This window comes from Mastomys coucha, unplaced genomic scaffold, assembly GCF_008632895.1.
Source record: "Mastomys coucha isolate ucsf_1 unplaced genomic scaffold, UCSF_Mcou_1 pScaffold6, whole genome shotgun sequence".
NCBI lineage: Eukaryota > Metazoa > Chordata > Mammalia > Rodentia > Muridae > Mastomys > Mastomys coucha.
In genome coordinates, this window is record NW_022196912.1 from 51,085,028 (window position 1) to 51,111,134 (window position 26,107).

Genomic DNA, 26,107 nt, shown 5'->3' on the forward strand with positions numbered 1-26,107 from the left:
CCCCCACTCTCCCATTACGCTCTGTTTCTGACATGCTATCTTGTAACTCCTCAAGTGCCCTCTGTCTCTATGCTACAGAGGCTCGGCATTTCTCATCCTCCAGGCAAGAATGTATCAAATGCCAAATGGACATCATAACAAGCACCACTAGCACAATTACCGGGCTTTGGCCTCACTCTCTAACCCTGAGGAAGGGTCGGAGGAATTAAAATCAAGCAGCATGCCTCTCAGAGCTTACCTTGTCCTGCAGTTCTGAATCTCTCCGTGAGTGTCCGGGTTTCAGCACCAGTTGTTGCCCACGTAGTCGTCTTGCCAGCAAAAAGACACACGGACACTAGGATCCTTCTGCAGCAAGCGTTTATTGCCTCATCCAGAGGAAAAAAGGGCCGAGCCAATAATTGGAACTGCTTATATACACCACAGTGCGGTGTGTCTGCCCACAGCACGGCATGTCTGCCTATGATTGGCTGTTTGCTCATCACCCCATGTGACGCCCCGGGATGGGCCGTAACTTGGCATCTTTTCACTCTACGCACATACGCAAACAGTTGTTTACCAGGAGTTGACATTGGAAGTAGGCGCCATCTTATCATGGCGAATGCCTCTCCAGCTCTACCGCTCTCCACAAAATCTCATTAAGAGTTAGGGAATTGCTAATCTTAATTAGTGATATGCATACTGTATTCTTTAATGGGAATATTTACTGACGTATCAAGTTGTATTTTTACAAACTTACAAATCAAATGAAATTCTCCAAAAACACCAAAAAAAAAAAAAAAGTTAAGTTGTCTTACTGAAACACTGCGATTTTGTTTTTAAATTGGGAAAATTAAGTCTCAAGTATAGCTAATAATATTTTGGAAAAAGCTGAGGGTGGATTTTATAAAATTAATATGGCTTCAGTATAAATATAGAAAAATACATCAATAAAATAGAATGAAAAATCAAGTAATGAGTATTAAATATAAAAATATCATTTAACTTTGTGAGAAATGTGTGGCTTATTCAGTTGTGCATATGTTGACTGCCCTTCTGAATAGTAATAAAATTAGAACCTTTCATTTCACATGCCTTATATTATAAATGGCTTCGATCTTATTTATTTCAACATAAGTTTCCCCTTTCAAGTCACATACACAGTGCCTATACATAATTAGCATCTGACAATCTTGAGCTTAAAGACTTTGTCTGCCCTCAGATGTATAGATCTGCTGAGGTAGGAATTACATGATTCTGGTACCCACAGCCAACAGTCTTGTATAATATGTAGTGTAGGTGTCAAAGGACTGAAAATGTGTTTATTAGTTTCTTCTCACATAGGTGTGATAAAATATTGTGACAGAAGTGATTTGAACTGAGAATTGGAACTTACACTTCCTCTTCGTTTATTTTGTCAGTATAAGCACTATCACAGTTATACAAATAGAAATATAAGTAATGAACACAAACACTTCCACTACAGAGGGGGCATGGCAAGCCTGGAGGACATAGACAGCTTCTCTCTGTCAGCGGAGCAGCTTCTTTTTCCTAATGCCGATGATTATGACCTTTTACATTATGCCAAACTGCACATTATCTATAACATGTATCCCAAAAGGTCATTCGTTTTGTAGATCAGAATCATGTTAATATTAAACTACTATGTTAATGGAAATTACTATTACTGAATGAAGAGTCTAGTTCATGAGGGAAGAAGGTCTCTGTCATTCATTTGTCCCTGGGGGCCATCCACAGGGATGTAATTCATCTGTTCCTGTGTCCTGCAGTCTGACATTGGGTACCTAGAAGAAGGGGTCAGCCATAACCCTGTTAGATTTATGTCACAATCAAATGATTTATCGAGGGTGGTTTAGGCACTATCTGTTGCAGTCTTGAAGAGACTCTGTAAAACACACTGGAAAAGATATCTTTTAGTTCCTTTAAGGTCAGTATGATCCTCCTGATGCATCCTTCAGCCAATGCTTCTGCTTGGTGTTTATAGAACTGGGTAATGTTTAAAAGTTACATCTTAAAGTAGATAATAAAAAATAACTAAGATATCATAATAAAATATAAAAAGATAAAGAAGTATAAGATAAGCACTATAAAACAGCAAAATATAAGCCAAGAATTAATAAAATAAAAGATTACAGAGAGAGGATAATGAAAACTGAAAGATTAAAGAAAATCTTGAAAGAGCAAATATTAGCTACAAGAGGAAACTTAAGTCCTAGACTAGGGTGTATATACTCAGAGTGTGTGATAACAACAGGCTGAAGAGTAAGGTAGGCAAAGCCCAGCTGTCAAATGGACCATCTGGACTGAGGCTCTAGACAGTCTCCAGGCTTCAGCCTCCATTCTTGCTGGGAGTCTTGACAGACATTCCTGTTCCTCAGAGAGGTGGTTTCACCAGCACAAGGGGAGTTCTGAACCACGAAGGTCCCTTCTTGTATTTCTACAACATGAGCTCACCCCTGATTTCCAGTCAGGCAGAGACTGGCACACTCTGCCTCTCCCTTTTATTTTTTAGTCTATTTAAATATTTTCATTTTTGTACTTGTTTATTTGGACAAAAAGAAATATTAAAATGAAAAGCTCCTAAATTTTACATGTAGTTATCTACTCGCATTTTCAAAATGAGTCATTCGACAGATGATGTTCCTTAGTTTTTAAGTACGATTTAAATTATCCTTATCTCAGCCAGAACTATCCTCTAGAACAAAATTGAAAGACCTATTTTCATATAGAAATTCTTAAAATTAAGTCACATCCTTCATTATCTAGTGTGTAATATGAGTGGCCTAGACTGGCTTGATTAGTCTTACAGATAGTTTAATATAGTTTTAGAAACACATGGTTTTACCAAGATTTCGGTCTTCCCTTTTAATTAAATACAAACAAGTTTTCTTAAATTGATGCCACTGATAGGAATAATGAATATGTTTTTTCTTATAGTACACTCAGTTCATTTTGTTCCTTCAACTTGAGATAATTATGGTCAGACTGATTGATTTAAAGAAATAGCTTTAAATAAAATTTCATCTTGATTTGACTATTGTGCTAAACCAAGTTCTACAGCCTATTTGAATAGTACCAGATTCATGCTATGAAGTTATAGGCCATAATTATCATATCAAAAATGACACATTAGAATAATTATAACTCAAAAAGATTTTCTGTAGAAGAAGAGGTGAACAGGTTATTCCAGCTACAGGGGCTGGAGGCCACCAAAGAATCATGGCCTCCTAGGCACAACAGGGCTGAAGCAATATAATTTCATAGAGACTATATCTACATGCACAGGACCTGCACAGATTTGTGTCAGATGGGGTCCTAGAGCTGAGAGAAGTGGGTACAAACCCCCATCCCTAATCCCAAAGCTATCTGCAATTGATAACCATTTGCAAATGACAAAATGGTTTTCTCCAAGGGATTCTCACTGGAGAAAAAAAAACACTTTAAAAATTAATTTGTATATTCACTTTACATCCTGATTCCCCAGTCCCTCTTCTCCTCCCAGTTCCACATTTATGAATCCCTACCACCACTGATCCCTCTCCTTCTTTTCATAGAAGAGGATGTCCCCCTTGTGTACCATCCCACTGGGACATCCAGTTGCAAGTGTAGACTGGGGCCCAACCAGGCAGTCCAGTTAAGGGAAAGGGATCCAATGACAGGCAACAAAGTCAAAGACAGGCTTTACTCCATTTGTTCGGGAACCACATGAAGATCAAGCTTCACATCTGCTACAAATGTAGAAGGGGCCTAGACCCAGCCTCTGCATGCTCTTTGGTTGGTGGTTCAATCTCTGTGAGACCCCAATGGGCCAAGGTTAGTTGATTCTGTAGAGTTTGCTCAGTTCTATCCCCGACTCTTCCACAAGATTTCCTGAGCACCACCTGATATTTCCCTGTGGGTTTCTGCTTCTGTTTCCATCTGCCACTAGATGAAGCCTCTCAGTAGACAGTTATGCTAGGCCCCTGTCTGCAAGCATAGGGCAGTATTATCGTGTCAGGGATTGGCTCTCTTATATGGGATGGGATGTGTTTCAAGGTGGGCCAGTCATTGGTTGGCTATACTCTCAATCTCAGCTTCATCTTCATGCCTGTGCATTTTGTTGGCAGGACAAATTTTGAGTTGAACCCTCCCCTGAAAGCCTCATCTGGCTACAGAAAGTGGCTATTTTGACCTCCATATCTCTTGCTGGTAGGAGTCTCAGTTAGGGTCACCTGGATAGACTCCCTGGAACCTCCCGCTTGACTCTGTCCCAGGTCTCTAGCTACTCCCAGAAATGCCCCTCTCCCATCTATTTTGTTCTCACTTCTGGCCCTCTCCCACACCCCTTCTCCCCACACTCGATCTCTATCCCCACTCTACTCCTCACCCCCTCTTCCACCCAGTTTCTTCTCTCTATTAACCTCTGATGGTTATTTTGGGGGAAACAAACCACTTTTAAGAGAAAGCCCTATGACCAGTAGTAGGTGGAAAACACAAATCAAATTTAGTCTTATTTTTGGAGGTTGGAGGCTCTTTGTCTTTGTCTTATAATATTAAATCAAGACTCTTTTTCCTGTTATAAGTTCTTTGTATTCACACTGTGGCTTCTGGTTTTATTTTTTTATGGGATTCCTGTGTATGCGAACATGTATGTCTATGTCAACATGAGTTTCTTGTGCTTTTCCTTTGGCCATTTTGTTTCTTTTGTCATAGTATGATTTGTTTGTTTTTATTTTTCTCAAATTATTATTTCTAAGATGCCTGTTTTTTGTTTTGTTTTTTTTTTCAGGAAAAAACAGAGTGTGGATCCAGATGAGAAGGGAAGTAGGGAGAATCTGGAAGGTGTAGAGGAAGGGGAAACAATATTCAGAATTAATTGTATGGGAAAATCTATTTTAAATAAAAGAAAGGAATAAATTTGGGTAAATTTAATAATGCATTAAAAGGAGAAATTATCTAGAGTGATTAGCTTAGCGGGAAAAGGCCAGCAATGAAATGATTATGCTTTTAAGGTTCTTCCTGATTCATTTCAGAATGAATGATATCTTTCATTGTGCTAAGATTTCAGCAATAAAGCCTGGTGAAGTAGCAAACACCTTTAATCCACTACTCTGGAGGCAAAGGCAGGGAGATCTCTGTAAGTTCAAGGCCAGCCAGTACTTCTAGTACACCAGAAGGGCCAGTTGGGGCCACTGTATCTTCCTGCGGCTTCAGATGTTTCTACTTACAAACTACTTACAAAACTGTACATATCCATGACCACGGAGGCATGATCAGGGAGGGATGATATTATTTGTGTTTTTTTTTTTTAATTTTCTTTTAACACAAGTTTAGTGATGAGCTGACTAAAGAGGAACAATTAGCTTCTTTCATGACTTCAACCACAAAAGACCCTTCTTCTGGGATTATAGGAGTTACAAGTATTACCAAAAACTTCTTTGCTTAGTTTCATGACCTTAAATTTTGCTTAACATATAGAAAACAGATTTTTTGATGTTGTACACTGTATTAATATCACTCGTGGTAAATCACACTGGGCAGAAAATGCTGGCTTGGAGGACCAAGATATATGTATTTATTCTGTCTCATTTGCAATCTGAACCTTGCTACATTTTTTCAGAGCAAGTCATTGTGTGAATGAGGTTGGCTAATGTTAGTATCACCCTGCAAACTTTGGTAGGTACATCAGGACTAAAGTGTGGCTCTACTAAAGAACAAACGAAAACATGGAGTACTGGCTACGTGGCTTTAAAGGCTGTAGAGACACAGTATTAAATGAGTATCAGGGACACCTAGCATGTGATCATCTGAAACATTTATTCCTCCACCCCCTACAACTTTGTGATGGCTTTCTACCTTGGGTAGGTCTTCTGTTGCTGTGAAAGGCCCTATGGCCATGCCAACACTTCCATGACAATGAAAAAAACATTTCGCTGGGGCTGATTCACAGTTCAGAGGTTTAATCTACTGTCATCATAGAGGGAGTCGTGATGGTAACACAAGCAGACATGGTGCTGGAGAAGAAGCTAAGAGTTCTACACCTGAATCAACAGGAAGAGAAAGAGGGAGACACTAGGATTAGTTTGAACATTTGAATTGTCAAAGCAGACCTGCAGTGACACACTTTCTCTAACAACGTCACACCTCATTATAGTTCCACTCCCTATGGTCTTACGGAGTTTTATGGGGCGTGGGGTTCATTCAAACTACCATATACCTTAATATAGCAATCAGCATGAATTTGAGGATTATGCTTTAGCTTCTTTTGAAGCTCAGGCATACTAGATATGTACCTCCAGAAAGCTGTTTCCAGAGCAACAATCCAAAGCATGTTCTGTTTACCAGCCAACCTTGCATGTGTATTTTATCTTTTCCATTCTTTGAATTCTTCTTCCCCTGGCCCTGTCTCTGTAATTACCTACTGTGCACCTTCTCAATTTGTCTTTCCATCTCAGAATTGTAAGGTCTCTGAGACTGTGTAGACATTCTCCACAAAGCAATGGTAATGCCTTCCCCCTTTCATGGACTATGTATGACTTTTCATACCAGGGTGCTGTTCTTTAAGACAATTAATTTTAGGCATAATTGTTCTTTAGGTATGGCTTGGGCAAGACTGAGATAAAGGTTAAACTGATTTAAGTGGTTGAATGCAGTATGAATTAGTTTAAGCTAGTTATTACATTAACAACCTGATTCAGAAGGGTTCACACCACATTAGGGTAGTTAAAACTTCTAAGAATGAGACTGAAGAAAGGACTCAGCACTTAAAATCACTGGCTGCACTTGCACAGCACCCAAGTTTGGTTCCCAGCATCTATTGGATGGCTCCCAATCACCTGCCACTCTACTTACAGGGGAACTGTCACCTTCTTCTGGCCTTGGAGGAGACTGCATACATGTGGCACACATGTGCAGGCAAAACACCCATACTCATGAAAATAAACTTTAAAACTTCTAACAATGAACATGCCTGAAGACTGAACTCTTCTGGTACATAGAGTGCTGGTCTTAGTCATACACCATGTTTAGTATGTGGGAAGAAAAGTATAAAAGTCTTTTCTTCACTTGGCATCAAAATATTTTTCTGGTTGTGAAATAAAGTATTTCTCAGAAATATTTCTATCCACAGTCTACTTTGAGCACCATAAAAATATTTTCATATAGAGAAATAATTTGGTTTTGTAAGTAGAAAGAGGTTGAATGAAATCTTAGAAAAATATTGGTAATAATTATGTTCTCTTTCCAACATTAATTCTTTGAAGTTCTGAATGGTAAAAACTATCCTTATAGGAGAATATGAAGACAGTGATATACATTTTAAATCAAATATGATTAAGGGAAATGAGGAAGTAAAGCAGAATGTTCAAACTATGCAAAATATTTCCATTTGATATGTAGTTTATAACATTTCAACCTTTGCCTTATACTTTTCAGATTGAGTTTAAACACCAGCAATTAGTTATAGGCATTGGGTTATGCCAAAGTTAAGGAAAAGAGTTCCTTTCTATTAAATGGATTAAATGTATGGTAAAAAGCCATTTCCCATTGAAGAAGTATTCATTTCCAGTTTTGAAAAATACTCACCTAAACAAATTATTCATGAACCATATTTTTTCAATCAGTTTTTGGCAACCTATCTTAAATTAGAATTGAAACTGTTCCATTTGAGGCTCCCAGAAACAAGAAAATGAAAAATTAAGTGCTGATTTCAGGCTTATTGAAGTCTCCTTTTGAGGATTAATAGTGCCAAAGCAATTTTCCTTGTTACTTATTTACCATTTGGCCGAAGTGGAAAACAGAACTCTTTATGTTTTCACATCTTTGCCTCCAGGGCCAGCAATTTCCTTCCAGTTAGTGCCTCTGAACACAGTATTTTTTTTCTATATAAAAGTAGGGCTTGTATTAAAAAGCAAGATATTCTGTTGGTCCCCGACAGAGATGTCTGTTTACACTCACTGGATGAATGATGCATAAGGTCTGTGTTGTCTTGGGAAAAGCTTAGACGTTTGGTGCTTGCTGTATACCCTACACAGCAGCCAGATTACAGTGTAAGGCAGAGACAATGAGCTGTGGTATCACCGTATGCATCTCAGTCACTTTAGAACCAATGATCCAGAAAGGAGGAGAAAGCTATCATTAAAACAGACCTTTAAAGATGGGAAACATCTTTAAAACTATCTAGTCCAAACTTAGATAACAAAATGCATATAATGTGGGGTTGTTTTCTGAATTACACATTGTTGAGGGCAAGAATAAAGGTTGACTTCCAGAGTCCTATACGAAAGTGGACAACATAAAGATGTGCCCTCTTCATTTACACAGAAAAGGACTCTAAAGCTATTCACCTGCCCACAGGCATGCTTATTCAGGCTGTACATGGGGAATACTATGATTCAGTTACAACAACAACAACAACATAATCATCATCATCATCATCATCATCATCATCAAATCATTTGCTTTCACTGGAGTTTAATTACAAATATTGTAATATACAGTTAGCAAAAATCTAAGACTGTTCCTTGTTTACCTGATTTCCCAATCTGACCGTTGTCTAGACCAGCCATTATTGAATCTAATATCCCACTTTTAACTTCTGAAATATTGCTGTAGTCCATATATTTTTTAGATTCCGTAGGGACCCCAGACCTCAGTTTAATGGTTGGTTGTAAGAATCTGCATTTGTCTCAATCAGCTGCTAGTGGAGCCTTTCAGAGAATAGCCATGCCAGGCTCCTGTCTGCAACCCCAATATGGGACCAGTAATAGTATCAGGGTTTAGTATGTAAGCATGGGATGGATGCAGAGGGAGGGAGGAACCTGGGTGGGAGAGAAAAGGGGAGGGGAAAGGGGGCAGAATCAAGTATGGAGGGAGACAAGAGAAAAGCCTGAGGGTCAGGAGAATGAATCAAAAAATGCAGCAGTGTGGGGTGTGGGGTAGGGGGATCTCTAGAAAATCTCAGAGACCTGGGATGGGAGAGGCTACCAGAGCTCAATGGTGATGACATTAGTCCTAACACCCAACAGTGGGGAAATAGAACCTGAAGAGACCACCTCCAGGAGATAGACATGGCCCCCAGTTGAGGCAGGGGACAACTCATTCATCTTCAAAATTTTTGACCCAGAATTGTTCCAGTCTAAAGGAAATGCAGGGACAAAAAAAATGGAAAAGAGTCCATATATACTATATATATATATATATATATATATATATATATATATATATATATATGGTATATATATATATTTGATATATTTGGTTATTTGATATATATATATATGGTATATATATATATTTGATATATTTGGTTTTTTGAGACAGGGTTTCTCTGTATAGCCCTGGCTGTCCTGGAACTCACTCTGTAGACCAGGCTGGCCTTGAACTCAGAAATCCGCCTGCCTCTGCCTCCCAAGTGCTGGGATTAAAGGCGTGCGCTAGCACTGCCCGGCTGGAGTCCATATTTTTTTAAAAAACTAATGTTTTGAGAATTTATGCATGAATATTATATTTATATCATTTCAGCCCCTCCACTTCCACTCAGTTCCTTCTGTTCTCCTCTACTCCCTCTCAAATTCATAACTTCATCTTAATATTGCATTTAATAACTATATAATGTATAAAATAAATATAGAATAATTAATATGCACACATATTTATCTCCTGCTAAGGCTCTTTAGTGTTCCTTGTATGCACACATGTTGAGGGCTGAACACATGTTGAGGGATTAAATGGCCTATCAGGGAGCTCATTCCTGGAAAAAAACTGACTATCTCTCAGCAGATAGCTCTCCAAGTAAGGAGAGCTCTGCATATAAGTGGGAGAGCTTATAACATTTCCCACATTCATATTAGTGAATATATTGAATATATTCATGTTAATTGCAACTGGTGCTGTCGTTATGAAGATGATACTTGGGGCAGTGTAGCTTTGAGATTTCATGGTTGCAGTTTCCTTGTCTTCTTGAGAAGACATCATTTCAACATGTCCTGGCTTTCTGGCTCTTCTAATCTTTCTACACGGCCTTCCATGACGTGCTCTGGGCCTTAGGTGTAGGGTTTGCATTATAGTTTTTGTTGCACAGCCCACAGTCACTTTTCTTTGCATTTTGACTAGTTGTGAGTCTTTTTAATAGTGTGTGTCATCAAAAGAGGTGTCTTTGAGGAGGGGTGACAGTTACACTTCTCAGGTTGAGCCAGAGCAGGAGAAAAACAACCAGAGCTAGGAGTGTGCAGATATTGTGAGTGGGTAATTGCCCCCCCTTTTCACATATTAGTATACTAAGACACATAGCACTTTCACCGATCCCATAGAAACCATATGTTCTGCAGTTTATAATATTTAACATTCATGTCACTTCTTTCCTGACTGGGTGTTACTATATATCTGCTTCTTGGTCTAACACTGAATACTGTCCTTATCACTTGGGCAAGTTTTCAATTAGATAATTGCAAATATTCTTACAAATTTGAAGAAAAGATGTTTAGTATAATGTGTATGTGTGTGTGTGTGTGTGTGTGTGTGTGTGTGTGTGTGTGTGTGTGTGTTGGTAGTGATACTGAAGTAGCCGTATGATGTAACTGCATTTATTTGTTTAATTTGTGTTTTATTACTGTGTCTATGTGAGTGCTCACATAGTTGCACAGCAGCCTGTGGTGTCAGTCAGAAGGCAACTCAATAGTCAATTCTCTCTTTTTGCTCTGGGTTCTAGGATCAGACTCATGTTGTGGGGTTCATGTAGCAATAGCAAGCTCGTTTATCCTCTGAACCACCTCATTGACACTGTAGTTTTGCTTATGTTGATTTATGTTGTAATGGTGGTAAGTTGTTTTCACAGATTCTAACAGACATAACACCTCTTTCCAACATGATTTTTTTTTTAATAATCCCCATTTTCTTGGCCTCTTTAACTGGTCTTCATTGACAGATTTTTTTATACATACATACATACATACATACATACATACATACATACATATATCCACTATGCCTGCATCCCCTCAACAGATGCTCCATCTTTGAATTCCCAAACTCCTCATCATGTACCCTGAATATTTTCCTCTTTATGATTCCTTGCTATAATTACCTATCCCAAGGTCAACACTCTGACATTGCATATACATTTGGAGCTTTTTCCAAAGAGGTTCTTGCAGGTAAGGAAAGGCTCTTGATAGACCCTTCAAGGGGAAATCACTGAATACTCAGTGGTTTTTTAAAAGTAACCATCATAGTTTAAAACATTAACTTCTTAGCCTTTACCAGTTTGACTTCATTTAAAGTAGTGAGAGATCTTGGGTTTGCATATGTGAATGCAGTGTCTGTGCTAGGCTTCTCACCCTGACTGCAGAAAATGCAAAGAGGCAAGTTTGTTAAAAATTTAATAGGTTGGCCTCCCTGACAGTAAACAGGCTGATGGGTCACAGATCCAAAGTAGATGGATTTGGAGATTCATGGGAACTCCTCTTTTCCAAATGCTTGTTATATATTTAAAGGTCACCAGTGCACATGGGGGTTCTAACTTTCTGGGAATTCATCCACTGCTGGTAAAACATAAGGTTGCCCTGTTTTTCATTACAGACTGATAATCTTAAGTCTGTGCATTCTGACCTTCTAGCTGGGAAGCAAAATGGGATGCTTTAGTTTCTACATTCTGAATCATGAAGAAGAGGCTTTCCAGTTCACAGCATGAACACAGGAAACTGAGCCTTCTTAAGCAATCATTTAAACAAGAGATGCCTTTTTCTTGCCACTTGCCGTAAAGTCTGATTTGTTTAAGCTTCAGTAGAAATAATAGCCAGGAGTATGTCTAAGCAGGGCAGAATTTTCTCTTCTAATGGCTTTTATAACCTTGTCTTGACAGAATTATAACCGTGACAGAATTGTCTCTTCTGTAGCTTTTATAACCACAATAAACTGTTATATATATAGAAGTACAAATAGTTACCAGTGGTTTTTTGTTTGTTTGTTTGTTTTGTTGTTGTTGTTTTTTCATGTGGTCAGGATCACTTGTGATTTCCACTTGTTTGGTTAAACATGTCGATATTTTGAAATTTACACGAGTGATTATTTTCACAATTAAAAAGAAGCCTTTTATATATGATTAAAATTGTCAATATTGTTTTTTTACGAGGAGTATGTTTATCACTAGGCAAGACTTTCTGTTGCTGTTGGGGCAGGAGATGTAGAAGTATATCCACGTGCAGGTGAATGTGCCACCCACAGGCATACGGATGCCACCAATGACTTTGTGTATCTTCTTCTATTTGCTCTACATCTTACTTTTGGAGATCTGGTCTCACAATGATGGGAGACCTTTTGATCTCATTATGGCTAGGCCAGCTAACCAGGGAGCTTTTGGATCTTCCCTTGTCTATCTCGACAGCTAAAATTACAGGCATACACCAATATATGGCGTATTTTATGTGGGGGTTGGGAATCCAAATTCAGGTTCTCATGAACCATCTGCTCAGCCCTAGGCAAGGATTTTTTTTTATTAGATATTTTCTTTGTTTACAATTCAAATGTAAACAAACAAATGTAAACTTTCCCAGTTTCCCCCGTCCCAGAAACCCCTTATCCCATCCTCCCTCCCCCTGTCTCTATGAGGGTGTTAGATTGGGTATGGTGGTTCACACCTGAAATTCCAGCACAAGGAGACTAAGTCAGAATTTTTTACTAATTTGAGACAAGTCTGGGGTACAAAGTTTCACAAACCAACAAATAATCTAAGAGGTCCAAAATCTTCACACCCCATGCTTCATACCAACTAATCGCAAAATTGAGACACAATACATATTTTCTTAGTGTCTCACAGTCATTTACATAAGGCTTTGTCAAAGTATGGAGCTCTTAAAATTCCTCATACTCATCCCAAACCACAAAGCAATTCCATTAGAATACTGAGCCTGGGCCATGGCATCTGTTTCTAAAGTTCCTCCATAAGAACTCCAGTGGTAAGTTTTGGAACCACACTGTAGATGGAACTGGAGAGCAGAATTGAAAGAATATCAATCATGCTCTTTGGCAAGAGAATGAACATGAAGGTACTTGTTCCTCCTGTGCCACCCTATTAGACAGTGGCCGTGTCCTTGCCCAGTAGACCAGAGGAAAATACTGTGAACTAGAATATAAGATTGTTAGTATGCACTCAATTTTAACAACACCCACGATGGTATTTCTTGAGTCTTGCTTTGTTGTAGGAACTGGAACTCTGTGTTCCTGTATTCTACAACCTCTGAACATAGAACATATATCCTATAGACACATGAGTTGTTTTCCTAGTCCACTTTCATTCAAAACTTGCATATTCTCTTCCCTACCCAATTTAATCTTTCCCTGTAGGTACACTGTGTTCCAGGATAAAGACTCAACTATTTTAGAGAGATAACAATGATAAGAGAGAGAGCTGATTTATGAGATAGATGAAAGAAAATATTATCTGTGATTACATACTGGTTATTTTCTCTAAAAGCATAGAACACTCTCCTGTGAGTTGAACTACTTGTTAATGGATGGACTGCCCTAGTACCCTCCAGCTAGAGTCTTCTGTAGGCTGTCCAAGTGCTGCAGCTTTCTGTTGTTTGGGCAAAATATCCTGTGTTACTCACTTATAAAGAAGCTTATATGCTATTATTTTTAAAGGGTTAAAAGCCTGCATTTAACTATGGGTAATGTTTCTTCATTTCATTTCTTGGGAAGGAATGATGATGGACAATTCACTCAGCAGCCACAGGAATTCTAGCATGTGTAAGACCCAAGATCTCTTTTGACTATGTTGAAGCAACAGAAACAGAGCTTTGGAAGGGCCTAGAATTTATTCTAAGTATCTTCTTCAATGATGGAGCTGGGAATGATTCCTTTCTTTGTATCAGTCAGTCTTAATTTATTTAAGTATTATTTATTCCTTTTCTACCACTTATTAAAATAAAAGTTCCCCTAGGTTTACTAATCTTGTCTAAGTCAGTGAGATTGCGTCTTGTTGCTTCTCTCCTTGTTTACTTCAGGAAAATGGGGTCTGCTGATCTTGATTTTTTTTCTTGCTTTCCTGATTCAGACTACAAGGAATGAGTCTGCCATGCCACACGAGTATCTCATGAGATGCATCATGCCTGTGGGGAGAGCAGCATCCCATACTGTCCTTCCTGGGTGATGTGAACTCAGCAGTACAGAGATCCAGATGAGTCTTAATTCATAACTTCATTCAGATTGAAAACAAATCTCTTCCATACACATCATTGAGAACTCTATTGGATAAAATGCATTGTAAACCATGACATTTTTATTATAAGAAACACTAAAAACATTTTCCATCAGTGTTAGTGAATGTTCAGTAATTGCGTGTAATGTTGGATGTGAGAGGCTTGATGTATAGCATTAGCTAATCTTTGATATAAATTGCTCTCATGGCCAATTTCATGCTTTGGGGTAAGATATAAACTCTTACAAATCTGTAACATCAGACCAGGCCCCACCTACAGAGTTGCTAAACACTGAAACCCTTTTGCATATAGCTTTTGAGTTTCATTTCAATTTTCAGTGTTACCAAGTCTTACCAGTAAGAAGTTTTTCTTATTTTAGCTATTTTTAAATTGTAATCATTTAACTAATTATGAAGGCATATTTTCACTGATGTGGAGATGTTTCTTAGCAACCTATTCCTTTAAGACCAAGTCTTAGAGTTACCTCAGAAATTTCCAGGAAAAACAATTTTCTAAACTTCCAACATTTCCAAAACATCTTCAAAACTTCAATAACCCTGTTCAAGATTCTGGTGGTTTACTGGGAGATACAGAGTGTACAATCTAAATGACAAGTCACAGTCACAAGAGTTTAGTGCTGGCCAAAGTTTACCTATAGCTAGCCCCAAACCCCAGCACTTGGAAAGCTAAAGAAGGGGGGATTTCCATGAGTTTAAAGTGAACCTGGGTTATAGACTGAGATCTTATTTCAAATAGCTCCAACCCCCCTCAAAAGAGAACCCCAAACCAAAACAAAACAGAAAGACACATTTCAGGCTGCAGAGATGGCTCATCAGGTAAAAGCACCTGTCAGCAAGGCTGATGACTTGAGTTTAGTGCCTGGATTCCACACGGTGGAAGGAGAGAACATATACTTGGAGTTCAGGCACTCGGATGTGAGTAGCTATGGAGTTAAATGCTTTCCAGCTGGTGTTTAGTCTGATCTATCCTTCAGTTCTTCCATTTTTGAACGGGAATGTTTACTATGTGTCATGTTTTATTTTATAGGAGTTTATACTTATATTTTTTATACTGACCCTTAAAAGATGCTTGGACTTTTGAGTGGGGCTAGAATGATTAAAATAATAGAAACTTTTGAGACTGAACCAAAGGCATTTTGCCCTATGAGATGACATTTGATGTCCAGAGGCAGAATGCTATGGCTTGGATCTGAAATGTTCCACAAAGGCTAATGCTTTGAGAGCTGTTTCCTTGCCTGGTGGTGCTGTTTTGAGAGCTTGTAAAACCCTTAGGAAGTGAACCCTGACTGGCAGAACTATATCTAGGCTCAGATTTTTAAAGATTGTATTCCAGTTCTGGTAACTTCTATGTTAACATAGATGGATTTTCAGACAGCCTAAGGATGGTAGAGTTTCTATGTGGCATTTTGAAGATGAATTGGTGCCTCCAGGACTGCTGTGTTTCTTACTATAAAATAAACATCCCTGCAATCATTTCTTAAATGTCCACAATACCCTCATGTTTATGCATGCACACATAAATAGTTGATGTCTTTCACTTGGAATTAAATAACTGGATTAGAACTGTAGCCTCATTAATATCTTACTAGTAACTTTGGGCAAATTCTAACCATAAATATTTGATTCTTTTCTCTGGAAAACTGAACAAATAAATATTTGTCTTTTGGACCTTTTGTGAGGTTTACATGTGGAAATAGATGTCTAGTATTTTACAGTCTTGAAACAAGATAAGCAATAAATTATGTGTATATATATATATATGTAGCATAAATATACAGCAATATAAATATATATGGACAAATAGACATCGATTTAACCCTGTATTCAAATGAAATTGGAGTTTTCATAGTTCCTGTCCTCTCAGGAATATTTCTCTGGGAATTTTTGGATATCCCTTTCAACATAAATATCATTAGAGCTGATAAAACAAAAAACAATAATTCATTCTTTCATACCACAATCCGTTTCTTTCTTTCTTTTTTGCACTGCATATTAAACCCATGATCTCACATGTATACCATAACTGAGCTACAATCCTAACCTTTCAGAGAAAGTACTTTATTATCTGGTTGTACATGACTATAAGTTGTAGGGCATAGCCTCTTTAAAATGTTCTATTCAATTTGTATCATGGTTGCTTCTACAGAAATGGTTGGTGACCAAATGGGCTACTTAAATAAGCCTATAGAGAAAGAAATAATTGTGTGTGCTAGGGGTTAGGGTAGGGCCACAGTCACCTGGCTTGCTTCCTTAGGATAAAACTGATAGCAAGTGGAATGGGAAAATGACATGAGATTTTGCAGATGGAAATGGCACAAAATTACTTGGTTTTGCATGTTGACATATCTGGAGAATTCATTTTCTTGCTAGAGCATACAATCTTAACTCAAGAGAGACTTTGAAGACAATGTACACCATCCAATTTATGGATGAGGAGAACACATCTTTCAAGACCAACTATCTTGCCTAAGCATTTCCAGATAGAAGTAGAAAAATATTATGAAATCAATAATGACTTTAATTCCTAGGTTTAATGTGGTGGTTCATTATTATGAATTTAGTGAAAGTATCTCTAATTCAGCTTTGAACCATAGCCTACAGGAAAAATTCAGTTTGTTTGTTACAAAGCACCAAGGAAACTATCACTGTCCAACTAATGTGCAAAGTAATTAGTGAATGCTGGGTCTTTGTTGCTTGAATATAGTCATGGAAGCCTGCAGAATACTATGATGATAATTTTTGTATTATCCAAGTCCACAAATTCTCTAGCATTGAAAAGAAGAAGAAAATCAAGGGTGAAAAAGTCCCCTACTTCTGCATTATTTTATACAGTACAAATTACATACACAGGAAAGAATACAATAAATACAGCCTTGTGAAATAGTAGATTTCATTTGTAGTTCAAGTGTTTTGTTGTTGGTAATAGTAAATGCCACAGGCCAGTCAGCCTTGGCTCTTCCACCCGTGGGAGAAAGAGGGTTCTGGTACAGGTTGGCAAGGTGTTGGCGAAGAAAAAAATAACAGATGCAACACAAGGAAGTGCAGGATCTGAATGTATTTCTCAAAATGGCATCAGACTTTTACAATCATTACAAAAGAGAAAAGAAAAATATGGCAGCTCAGTGGTTAAGGTATATCTGAGGCCATCTAAAACACACTGGGTCTAAAACAGCAGCCATCTCCTCTGGACCAGTGTAGCACCCCAGGGCTCCGAGCAAGCTCAGGCCTGCACCTGCCCCACCGGAGTCCTGGGGTGGGGTGTGGGGTGGGGAGCTGCAGGTGAGCCAGCCAGGAAGGTAGAGGCTCTCAAATCTCAAATGCATTCTGCACACTGTCTCTCTCTCACACACACTCAGCTCAAGGTCCTGCCCATCCTTAGTAAATGCCCACTATGCTAATCTTCTGGGTTAGTAGTGGTAAATTCCAGGTGTCCCATTCTTCTAATCCTTGGGAGTGCCTCAACTGCTGTAAGTGACTGAAAAATTGACCTTGCCCTGGGATTATCAACTTCTGTTCTGTAAACTTCAATGCCCTACCCCCCTCATTATCTCTCTAACAATGCCAGAGGCAATTAGTCTGAGTGCACAACATTGTCTGGGAAATTCCAAACCAGGGTTTGGCAACGATTTTGGAACAATGGTGGAAGTCAGAGAGCAATGTTTAATTTTGTTTAGCTATTGTAGTAAATCATATCTTGGTGGGCACCTAGCACGTGAGACTATTGCAAGGACATATCTGGGCTACCTCTGAGTTAGGGGTTGCAGGAGATGGCTTCCTTGAAGCTTTTTGCCTCATAAACTGCTGTCATACAAAGTGTGCATGGCAAGTAAACATTCTTTTTAGAGAGACAAAAGTGTTCCTTTACAAATCGCTTCAAATGCAATAACTTTCTAAAAAGCTGTTAGTTTCTGTGGTAGTTTGACTATGGTTGACCTAGGGAGTGGCTCTATTAGGAGGTGTGGTCTTGTTGGAGTAGGCCACAGCCTTGTTGAAGGAAGTGTGTCACTGTGGGGTTGGGCAATGTCACCCTCCTCATAACCGTGTAGGAGCCAGTCTTCTCCTAGTAGCCTTCAGATGAAGATGTAGAATTCTCAGCTCCTCCTGCACCATGCCTGCCTGGATGCTTTCAGCTTCTGCCTTGATGATAATGGACTAAACCTCTGAACCCACAAGCCAGCCCCAATTAAATGTTGTCTTTATAAGAATTGCTTTGGTCATAGTGTCTTCACAGCAGTAAAACACTAACTAAGACAGTTCCTGATAACAAGTTATAGTTAATAAAAACCAAGACAGAACAAGAGCAGGTAATATAGCTCAAATGCAAAGCACTGGACAAGCAGACACAATGCCCTTGGTTCAACTGCCAGTGCTGGAAAAAAATGAAGAATATAAAATATACAAACCTGAATATCCTGCATTTTAATATGACTCAAAGTAAATTAAAATAATACTTTTATAAATATTTGGGATCTTTCTATAGACCTAAGTACTTTTGATATTTAATAAGTATCAAATATATAATTGATATGTAATTAAGGAGCCCATTAATTGATATAGTATTTATTCATAGTTCATTGGCTGTCTACAAGGTTCCTGGACAGGAAAACATTTTTACTGTAGACTATACAATACTTCCCCTTAAGGATTTCTACAGACATTCTATGGAATGCTGAGGGTGGGAGAAGTAGTTTTTACCCAATGAAGTGATGTCCAATTGGTTATCCAATACAAAATTTTCAGTCCTGAAACATACATTAAAAGGACATTATACAGAATGAGCATGTCATATTTAGAAATACACACACACACACACACACACACACACACACACACACACTTATACACATGATAAAAGAGGTCATGAATTTGAAAGAGATAAAAGGAGTATATGGGAGAATTTGGAGGGAGGAAACAGAAGTGAGAAATTATGTGATTATAGCATCAAAAGGAGAGAATAAAATCAATAACCTTGAAAAATGTAAGAAATTATCAGTAGAATTGGTGAGAACAGATTTAATTCAGGAAAAAGCTAACTTAGTTCTTTTTGTTTTGTGCATATGAGTGAATGCTCACATGTGGGTATTGGATCACATACATATCTGGTGCTTATAAAGCCTAGAAGAACGAATTGGATCCTCTGGAACTATACTTACACACAGCTGTCAGCCTCTCCATGTGGGAGCTAAGAACTGAGCCTAGGTACTATGTAAGAGTATCAAGTGCTCTTAACTATAGAGCTACTTCTCCAGTCTCCATTTAACTACTTGCATCAATTTGTTCTTGGAAGTAGGCAGATGTTCACCCAAAGTTCCTGCACAGGATATAGATTTGACTTACTTTACAACTGCAAAACCTTAAAAATGATCATTTATTTCTCTAACAGTATGTAGTGATACGATACTACATACTGGAGGTGGGTAATTTTTAACCCTGTAAAGAATAATGCTAAACTTCTATGTATACATATTATACAATGAAGAAATTAACAACTTTAAACTGTAGCAAACACAATGTAAATTCCTTGAGGCTGCTACATGATGAATCTTGTTTAAGCTTAATTAAACTAAACTTTAAATTAACAGTTTGTGTGATGGGTATAAGGAAAGAAACCTTAATCAATGAAAGAAATACACTGGAGAATGGGGAAGGCAAGAACTCTTTCTTTTAAAACTCACTAAAAAAATCTGAAGTATTACATTTTATATGAGGACTCAGAACTAATAACATATTTGTAGGTATAGTAGATACAAAAATTAATCTAGATAAAAGTACTGGTATTTACTTCTCCTACCTGGGATGGTTTTAGTATTTTCTATAGTATAATATTTTAAAATTCTATATCCATTATAGAAATTCCAAGAAAAATTAGAGGCCATAAAAAGCCATTTGCAAAGCACTGAACATAAAGGTCAGATTAGTCTTGGAAGCTAACAATGGAGGTAAAGCTGGAATTTAAAACAACCTATGGAATTTAAAACAACCCAAAAGCATTAGAGGACTATTATGAGCCAGTGAAGAAGGTACTGTCAATACTAACTGTAATGTACATGCTTGTGTATGCCTCTCTACATTGTACCCCATTGTACTTCATACCACTTTTTAAATCAGCAGATTTTCTTGAATGGGAGTACACCCATTTCATTTTGATTGTAGAAAAGCTTAAGAGGCATGAAGGTACGTATGTCCAAGACTACCAAAATGGAACAAAGCTTTGGGTTATTGTCTTTTTATCTGACTACATTGTAATCGTTTTGATCCTCCATCTAATGGTGTAAATTGGTTGGCAAACAAGTGAAGAATAGATAGGCAAATTGTGAGTTTTACCACAGTCATACAAGACGTAACAGTCCCAGAATTACCTTGTGGTCATTAAGAACAGTTGCTAATGGAGTATGGCCTTACATTCTCAGTTTGTATCCCAGGATATGGAGGCTCAGAGAGCCAATAGAGGAAGGGTAGGACTGAATGTCTAGTCTTTCTCATTTTAAAGCCAGATTTTTTTTGATTCCCTAATGTTCTTCAAAAGGAAATCAACACATACAGTACATTTTCCCTTTTAATGTGTCTTCATTGCCATCTTCGCCAATTTTATGTCATTTATAGAACAGGAGAGCGAAACAGTAATAACACTGTAGGTCATAGAAAGAGAAGACACTAGATATACTGTAGGAGAAAATGAGACTATTACTCCAGAAGATTCCAGAGAAGGGGGATGTAAGAAATGATAATACAGTTTTGACTATTCTATGGAGACTTTGGGGATCTAGTTCAGTCTATAACTAGAATCTGGGGAAACCTAGTGCTATCTTTTAGGCAGTAACTTTCTCAATAAATTGTTCATGACCCATGTTGGTATTCTACAAAATACCTATGCTAGATGATGACTCCTGTAAAGAAAGATTACAGAACAGAGAGGCCAGGACTAGAAATGCAGATCATAATGATCTTTCTAAGTTAATTAAGATGCACAGTAGAGTTTAGGACCCATTGATATAAAGTGTTAATGACTATATTTATTAGTACACCTGATTCAGTAAACACTGCTGTAGAAATAAATGCCTATTGTTTGACTTCATTTCTCCTCAGAAGATCCATCATCCTATGTATATTTGACCATTGAGGAAATCAGGTTCAGAGAGTTTATGTATAATGATAAATTTGATAGCTTTCTAAATGATGTACCTGGGACTCCTTTGAATTCTAGCCTCCTTCCTTCTTGCACTGAAATCAAAGAGCTGGGGTAATATTCTACACCATTTTTTTCCCACTAAACAACCCACTTAAATGCAATGTCTGAATCCATTAAGAGGAGTTAGAGTATAGTCCCTCATTCTCCAACAGATGTAATAACCAGAAATGACTTCAGACATTGTCAACAGACTCCTGGGAGAAAATTACCCCTAGTGGAGAGCAAATTTTGATTAAAAAAAGAATACCAACCTTTTGGCTCTTTATGAATAGAAATTTCTTATGACCAGAAAAAGATTCCTTAAGAACTACTGAGTCTACTACCGAGTATAGGCATGTTTGACTCTAGTCCTGAAGGTATTCCTTAAAGCCCCTTTCCTAGAGTTTTGAGGATGACAGGAGACCGAGACTGGAAAAATAGCAAAAGCATCTCAAATCTGCCCATGTGTAGAAATAAGAGAGCAGCAGAAAGCCCAGGAAAGGGCTTTTATTTGGCCTTGATACTGCCTTCTTTTTTAGGGAGTCACTCCCTCTCTTATTTTATATAGAATCACTTTCATATGAGTTGGAAAGCAGTAAATAATTAAGCTAATTTGTTTGTGAATGTGTTTCAAAGAAGCCTCCATAAATCAGAGTCCAATAATTATAAATAGTAAAGCCAAACACAAAGGCAGACTTCATCAGGATAGTGTGCTGGGCGTGGGATTCAGGAAGGACTGATTTCAATTATTCATCCTGGACATCTGGAAGGTCATTTGGCTTTTATAATTTGATTATATTTAGGATTAGGGTAACTTAGTTTTTGAATATTTCTAAAGCTACAATCAACTGCTTAAGCACTATGCAAATCCCTTCAATCCAAGATAACAAGCACCTTAATGTAGACTATGAATCGGTTCATATCACTTGGAAATTCTCTGTCCAGATCAAGTTTTGACGTCTTTCTTTTTACAGTTTTTTTTATTTACTTCTCTTCCCAACTGCCACTCTCTCCCTTCTGTGTGCACTCACGTATGTGCATGCATGTGTGTGTGTGTGTGTGTGTGTGTGTGTGTGTGTGTGTGTGTGTGCTTATATTAATGAACTAGGACCCCTGTTTTGGGCCACACTGTGGGTTGTGAACTCTTTCAAATCGATGACTGTCTCATTTACTTGACAAAGATAAAGTACCCTTTATACTTGAAACCATGATAGATGCTGGATATACAATGTTGAATATGACAGTCCGATACTTAACCCCTTCCAATTGTACATAGTGAGACAGATGAACAAACTTCTCCAAGATGGTAGGAGAGGACAGGGATATTGGGATCTCAATTCTCCTCCTAGCTCCCTCACACCATTCCAGGGTGTTTCAAGGAAAACAATAAGCATTTCCCATAACTGTAAGAGGTTTGGGAGGGTCAACTAGACCTCTGTGATGAGAGAGGTATAGCCCTAGGGAAGTATCTGAGGTTCTAGAGATGATCTCTTGTGGTCAGGGTCTGGCTACAGTGCTTGGTGCTAATATTAGGTAAATTATTTAGGCTCCTGTCCCCATTTCTTCAAAGAAAGAAAATAAGTTATTAATGGACCATACCTTATAAATTCTCATAAATTATTAATTTGAGACAATCCATACTATACTCTCTAAACTCTATCTATTATGGTTACCACCCCTTCTGGTGTCACCATATTTAGAATATGAAATCTCCCTTTACCTGACTAACATACTACTGTTTAAATTATTATATCTTATTGCCAATTACCTTTCTGTTAAAGGCAGAAATGCTACAAAACATCTCTTTAGTGAGGTATAGTTCTATATTCATATGTATTTTGAATATATATTATCCATGAACAATGTAAACATCAAACAGTAGAAACGACACCAGAACCCATGAGATGGGAGTTAGGAATCTAAGCAGTTACTTTTCTAGTTATCAATGCCAGGGGGCTGAGATGGGATGCTAAGTAGTTAGTCGTCTAGTTATGTTTCTCTCCTGCTTTGGGTAGAGACACAAATCTTTCTCCAACAACCAAAAGGATGTCAGGAGAAACCTGTAGACACCCTTGACAACAGAAATCAGTTACCTATGCCTTATAACAAGTACAATTACTTTAATAAGGACATGTTTTTAAAAGAATTATTGAATATATTAAAATTGGTCATTTTGGGGAATGACCAGCACAGTTGTTTACTGTCATTCTTGTTGGGACCAAGAGTCTGTTACATAGTCTAACATCAGTGTCCATAAAAGACAAAGAGAAGATAAGGAAATAGACGACTTCTCTCACCCATATTCAAAGGGGAGCTGTCACAGTAGCAATTTCAGAGAAACACTTAGATAACAGGTGTTGATGGAGAACATAATGACTTTCCCTGGCCTACAGTCTTTAGTCCAAGAAAATTAAAATAATTTCTTTCATGATAAAAAAATCATCTCAAAAATTGAATCAATACTAGGATTGAAAATAATATTTTAAAATAAAACTGCACTCCATTGCCTTCATCTTTTAAGAATACAATATGCCATAGATAACTTTTTTTTTTTAGTTTAATTGTCTAGAATAGTTTTGTAGGCACCTCAGAAATACTAGTCTCTTTTCCTTACTATATGTTTTAAATCTGAAATTAGTGAGCAAAGATGCAGGAGACATTCTGAATGTTTCTGTCATGTTCTTCAGTGGTACAGTGGAGCCTCTCAAGACAGCCTAGTAGGGGAAGTTCTGATACCAAGATTCTGTTCCTCAATTGGTTCTTGATCTGTCAGTAAAGAAAGTCGTAGGGCAATTGCTGGATTAAGGAATAGATGGGGCTTCCAGGTCCCTGGAGGATAAGGGGCAGATAGAAGGAAGGAGGGACAGAGTTACATAGGCTTCTGATGCAGACAAGTTAGCCAGCCATGTGAGATCTCAAAACAGAGTGGCCACACGGCCCACTCTTACAGGTCAGGGGAGTTTAGCACTGAAGTGTAGGGGAGGTGGGAGGTGTAGAGCTAAGAGTAATCAGGTCATGCTTTTCCAGATGGGAATTGTGCCAAAAAGGCAAGTTGAAATTGAACAATTGTGTGTCTGTGTCTTTTATCTGTGGGTTCAAAGGAAGCTGGGCAGGAGCTGGTAGTGTGGCCTGATCCTAGAGCTTACATGGGGTAGCAGAAAGCAACAATCTGGGGCCTGCCTCTGTTTCCAATTCTGCATTAACTGTTACACTGGAAACTCAACATGGGTCATGGCAATATCTATACCACGGGAACCAACATATGGCATATGGTACAAAAGCAGGGCTTCCTATTGGCTGTTTGAGAGCTAACTGTTCAATATTCACCAAACACCATTGCTCAAGGGCATCAGTTTCTTCAAGACTCTTTTTGTATAACCCAGGACCACATTTAAGAACATCATTTCTTTGTGACAGCCATCATCTTTACACATTTATCAGTTGAAAACAAGAATCCCAATGAACCAAATTCGGCGTTTATATGTTAATTACATATAAATATTGTAGGAAAGTGATGGTAGTGGTTTGAATAGGGATGGCCCCCACAGGCTCATGTATTTGAATGTTTGGTCATGAGGGAATGACACTGCTCGACAGGGATTAGGCTCAACCAGGTCCACACTCTCAGATACCTCTTCAGCACCAATTAAATTATTTCATTTACAAGAATTGCTGTGGTCATGGTATCTCTTCCCTGCAATAGAACACTAAGATAGAAGTTGATACCATTAATGGTTCTAGAGCAATGGAAGTGTCAGGATGGATCTTTTAAGTATCTGGAACAGGCTTTCTAATTTGCTAAGACTTATAAATGCTGAAGTCTTTCCAGTTACTGAAGCCTTTCCTGGTAACTTGGAGTATGTGATAATCCATGGTATGAAGTATTTTACAAGCTTAAGGAGATAAAAGCATTTGATTATTCTAATTCACCAATTGTAGGAAGCAATGGATTTGGTGACCCTATATATAAAAATTTTGACAGTTTGTTGAAAAATAAGGGAAATGATATGGCTCGTTGGTTTTTCTTAGCGTCTCTGGACAAATTGATAAAGGATTGGAATGAGCTTGATGATAATATTAACCAACATCTAGCATCTCAGATTGAGGTGAAGGGCAACAATGAACTTTGTGATAAATTGACCAGCTCCAGATGTAGATAAACATCTGGATACATAGAGGTTTCAAAGTTTTTCCTGGAAGAGAATCTTTTTTCCAACAGCTACAGAGCTCATATTGTGAAAAAATAAAACTGAAGCCTTCATTATGAGGTTGGCTGAACTACAGGGAAATTCAAGTTAAAGTAAGGGCCTTAATTGATAAAAAATGGGATCTGGTAACTTGGGATGGGATGCGTGGGAAGACTCTTTTGAAGCTGAGAACTCTGAATCCTTAGATTCTCAAGGGATTATCTCACTTGAGGAAGTAGTCTCTCCACCCTTAGCAGAAGATCTACTCACACTCTCACCCCTTGAAATACTGCCTTCTTCTCTGTTGACTGAGGAAATTAATCCTTCATGGTCTGCTAAACCATAGTGACCTATACTGAAATGCCAGGCAAGACAACACTGATATTCCTTAGGACCCAGCAACAGCTTCCTCTAGATCTATAACCAAACTTAAGGCAAAGGATTTAGAGTGAAGATGGAACGTGTAGTCCATGAGAATATGTACTTCCAAAGAGCTTAATGAGTTTGCTGATTCATCCAAGTAGAAATCCTGGGAATAAGGGTGGGAACGTATTTTAAGAG